This window comes from Rhinopithecus bieti, unplaced genomic scaffold, assembly GCF_001698545.2.
Source record: "Rhinopithecus bieti isolate Rb0 unplaced genomic scaffold, ASM169854v2 scaffold_7673, whole genome shotgun sequence".
NCBI lineage: Eukaryota > Metazoa > Chordata > Mammalia > Primates > Cercopithecidae > Rhinopithecus > Rhinopithecus bieti.
This window is the reverse complement of record NW_016806375.1, coordinates 413,258-418,365: the sequence shown is the minus strand read 5'-3', so window position 1 is coordinate 418,365 and position 5,108 is coordinate 413,258. Positions and strand designations below refer to the sequence as shown.

General features: G+C 36.7%; 1 pseudogene; it reads left to right on the top strand.

Annotated features, from left to right (window-relative positions):
• Positions 1-1,403: 1,403 nt before the first annotated feature.
• Positions 1,404-3,662, top strand: LOC108532084 (peptidyl-prolyl cis-trans isomerase G pseudogene; annotated as a pseudogene).
• The last annotated feature ends 1,446 nt before the right edge of the window (positions 3,663-5,108 follow it).

Genomic DNA, 5,108 nt, shown 5'->3' with positions numbered 1-5,108 from the left:
GGCGCCCCTCCCCCAGCCTCGCTGCTGCCTTGCGGTTAGATCGCAGACTGCTGTGCTAGCAATGAGGGAGGCTCCGTGGCCATGGGACCCTCTCGGCCCAGTGTGGGATACAATCTCCTGGTGTGCCCGTTTGCTCAAAGTGCAGTATTGGGGTGGGAGTTACCCGATTTTCCAGGTGTTGTGTGTCTCAGTTCCCCTGGCTAGGAAAAGGGACTCCCTTCCCCCTTGTGCTTCCCAGGTGAGGCGATGCCTCGCCCTGCTTCAACTCTCGCTGGTCGGGCTGCAGCAGCTGACCAGCACCGATTGTCCGGCACTCCCTAGTGAGATGACCCCAGTACCTCAGTTGAAAATGCAGAAATCACCGGTCTTCTGTGTCGCTCGTGCTGGGAGTTGGAGACTGGAGCTGTTCCTATTTGGCCATCTTCTAAAATCCATTTTTCTATTTCTATGGAAACCCTGTTTAAATTTTGATTAGATATTCATTAAAGTTATAGATTTTCAGTCTTTTAAGAATTTTAAATTTTACCTTTCTTCGTTTTCTGAGACTCCTTTTATTTGTATTTCAAATGCAAATATTTTCCACATGTGTACTTACAATTGTTAAATCCCCTTTGATGAACTGACTCCTTTATCATTATATAAGGACCATATCTCTTTTTACAGTTTTTGTCTTCAAATCTACTTTGTCTGATAAGTAGATATACTGCTTTTTTCGGTTTCCATTTGCCTGAATTGTCTTTTTCTATTTCTTTATTTTTAGCCCATCTGTGTCTTAATACATGAAGTAATTTTCCTGTTGGTAGCATATAGTCGGTTCTTGTGTGTGTGTGTGTGTGTAACTTACTCAGCCTCTTCATGTCTTTTGATTAATTTATAATTTACCCCATTTCTATTCAGTGTTATTATTGATAATCAAGGACTTGCCACTGCCATTTTATTTTCTTTCTGGTTGTTTTGTTGATCCTCTCTTTCTTTTATCCTTTTCTCCTGACTTCCTTTGTATAAACGTAATTTTTTTCTGACAGTATGTTTTAATTTCTTGCTTTTTATTTTGTGTGTATTACATGTTTTTGTTTTGTGGTTAATGTGAGGCTTGCAAATAACATCTTAATTGTTGCAAACTGATGACCACTCTGATTACAAAGAATAGAAAAAACAAGCAAATAAAGAGAAAACTAAAAACAAAAAACAAGAAACAAAAAACACCTCAACAATTAGGACTGAACTGTCAGGGAGGGAGGCAGTTTGCGGGCTTTAGCTCCTTTTTTGGCAGGGGTAGATATGAAATGGTTTAAAGGACTGGACCAAAGAAGAGGAAACTCTACTGGCACAGGAGCAAAAGGATCAGTTGTCATTGGTTTATTTCTGGTCTTTTCTTCATGTGAAGATTAAGTATTTGAGCCATGGGAATAAAGTTTCAATGTCTTCGATTTTATTTTATTTTATTTTTGACATTGCCATTAACAACCTGCTGGAAGAGTTGTCTTTGAATTATTTTCTGATGTGTGCCCCAAAACAAGTGAGAAGTTTAGTTGTCTTTGTACAGGTGAAAAGGGGACAGAGAAATAAACTCAGAGCCATTGCATTATAAGAGTTGTCTTTTTCACAGAGTTGTCAAGGACTTTATGGTTTAAGGTGGTGACTTCAGTGAAGGAAATGGATGAGGAGGGGAATCTATCTAAGAAGGATTTTTTGAAGATGAGAATTTTGCTGTCAAAAACAACAAAGAATTTCTCTTGTCAACGGCCAACAGAAGGAAGGATACAAATGGTTTACAGTTCTTCATAATAATGAAACCAACTCCTCATTTAGATGGGTGTCATGTTGTTTTTGGACAAGTAATCTCTAGCCAAGAAATTGTAAGAGAGAGAGAAAACCACAAGATGGATGCCGCTAGCAAAGCATTTACAGAGGTACAGATACTCAGTTATGGAGAAGTGATTCCCAAATCTAAAGTTAAGAAATAAGAAAAGAAAAGGTATAAATCATCATCATCTTCCTCCTCCTCATCTAGTGACTAAGATAGCTCAAGTGATTCTCAGTTCTCACCTGATTCCTCTGATTCTGAAAGTGCTTCTGAAGAGAAATCAAAGAAAACGGGAAAAAAAATTGGAAAAATTCCCAAAACCACAAGAAGGAAAAGAAGTGAAAGAAAAGCAAGAAGAGTGCGTCTAGTGAGAGTGAAGCTGAAAATCTTAAAGCACAACCCCAGTCTACTGTCTGTCCAGAAGAGACAGTACCTGAAAATAGATTCCTAATGAGAAAAAGTCCTCCTAAAGCTGATGAAATGGAAAGGAAAAGCCAGAGAGGGAGAAAGAAAGAGAATGTAATCCATCTAACTCCCAGCCTGCTTCATACCAGAGATGACTTTTAGTTACTAGATCTGGCAAGAAAATTAAAGGAAGAGGATCAAGGTGTTATCAAACTCTTCCAGATCCAGATCAAGGGATTGTTTCAGACTTAGTGAGACTCTGGCACACTGGAGGCAAGAGATGCAGAGAGCTCAAAGAATGAGGGTATCAAGTGGTGAAAGATGGATCAAAGGGGATAAGAGTGAGCTGAATGAAATAAAAGAAAATCAGAGAAGTCCAGGTAGAGTTAAAGAGAGAAAAATAACTAACCACAGGAATATATTTGAGAGTCCAAACAGAGAAAATGGAAAGGAAAATAAAGTTAAAGGCTGTAAATCTAACAGTAAAGAGAGACATCAGAAGAAATTCAGAAAAAGATGATAAATATAATACGAACAAAGTAAAGGGATAAATCTAAAATTAAGAGTAAGAGCAAAGAGAAAGCAAAGAGTCAAGAAGGATATTCAAAACATAATAGACATGAAGAAAAGAGGATGAGGTCAAGGAGCAAAGGAAGGGATCGTGAGAATGTTAAAGAAAAAGAAAAGCAGCCTGATTCTAAAGGAAAAGATCAGGAAAGGGGTAGAGGTAAAGAGAAGTCTAAACAGTTAGAATCAAAGAGTAATGAGCATGATCATAGTAAAACTAAGGAAAAGGATGTATGTACACAATCCAGGAGTAAAGAGTGTGATACAACTCAACGTTAACACAGTTAAAATAGCAGAACAGGAGAACAAAGCAGAAGTAGGAACAGAAAAAGAAGAGTGAGATCAAGAAGACATGACAGAGATTGCAGCAGAAGAAAGGAGTACCATAGATACAGAGAGAACAGGTATATGGGAGAAGGCGATGGTCACAAAGCCGAGGGAGAAGAACACCACCAGGAAGATTAGGAAGTAAAGATAGGAGGAGAAGGAGGAGAGACTCACAGAGCTCAGAGAGAGAAGAAAGTAAAAACAGAAACCAAGAAAAATACAGAAACCAAGAAAGTAAGAGTTGACACAGAAAAGTAAGAGTTCACACAGTGAGAAAAGAATGTACCGTAAAAGTCGTGATCGTAATAAGCTCAAATAATAGCAGGGGGAGAAAAAGCTGATATAGATCAAAGTCCCTTCTCAAAATAAAACAAAGCAGTCAGAACAATGAATTAAAGTCCTCCACATTGAAAATAAGGAGGATGAGAAGATCAGATCCTCAGTGGAAAAAGAAAACCAAGAATCAAAGGGTCAAGAAATTGACCGTATACATGAAAGAAATGAAAAATGTGATCATGAATCAAGCCCTGAAACAGAAGAAGACAAAAGTGGATGAGTGAGTTATATAAACTTATTTCCATTCTGTTTTGAATTTTAAGTTTGAGAGACTTGCTAGTGAATCTTCTTTATGTTGTTCCTTTTCATTGTTTTTGGGTTGTTTTATGTTTGCCCCTTTTTTAATGTGGATTTCACTGAGTTGATCTTTTGATAATCTGCAATCTGGATAATTTGTACTGTTAAAGTTTTAATAAACTTGAAATGAGAAAACAAAACAAAACAAAAAAACTCTATGATTTAATTCCATCCCTCTAATTTTTTGAATTCTTGTTGTCTCTATTTATATCTGTCATACAATCTAGCAATCCCACTGCTGCATATATATCCAAAAGAAAGAAAACTGGGATATCAAAGAGATACATGCACACCCATATTTATTGCAGTACTATTCACAATAGCCAAGATATGGAATCAACCTGTATGTCCATTAACAGATGAAGGGATAAAGAAAACGTGGTACATACCCACAATGGAATATTATTGAGCCATAAAAAAAATGAAATCCTGTCATTTGCAGCAACATGGATAGATCTGGATAACATTATGTTAAGTGAAATAAGCAAGGCACAGAAAGACAAATATTATGTGTTCTCACTAAAATGTGAGAGCTAAAAAAGAAACTGAACTCATGGAGATAGCGAGTAGAATGATGGTTACCAGAGGCTGGGAAAGGTAATAGGGAGAGGTGGGATAAAGAGGGAAAGGCTAATGTGTACAAAAATACACTCAAATAGAATAAGATCTAGCATTTGGTAGCACAATAGATCTTATTATTAACAATACTTTATTGTACACTTCAAAATAACTAAAAGAGTAGGACTGAAATGTTATTAACACTAAGAAATGATAAATCCTTGAAGTGATGAATATCCTGATTTGATCATTTCATATTGTATGCTTGTAGCAAAATATCACATGTACTCTACAAATATGTACAACTATTATGCATCCATAGTAATTAAAAAACACATCTTCTAGAGCTCTTTTGATTTGTATGTTAAATCTCATAGTCTTCTTCCAATTCATTTTCATCTTTTTTGTCTTGTGATTTTTATCTTTTTATGTATTTCTTCATACTCTAAATTTTTTTAGGCCACTAAATCATGTCTCAACAGTGATCTTGAACATCTTCTCCTTTAATTCACTTCCTAAATAGTTTAGTTGGAAACTATTTCTTTTATTTCTGGAAAGTCCTCTTGAGGAATGAGAGTAGAAGTTAAAGGGAGTATACACAGATATCCCTAAGCTCTTATTTTTTTCCCTTTTCAATTTGTCATCTGTCTCTTCCAGCATCTATCAAAGGTTGGTTCTGTGTTTTGTTTGTTTTGATTGATCTTTCTGTCTCTGGCTGCTACGCTGCTCTGAGGTATTGTTAACCTGGAGTACATCTCCCTGCTTTCCTGTCTCCCGTACTCACTTAGCCTAAAGGGTGGGAATGCTTCAC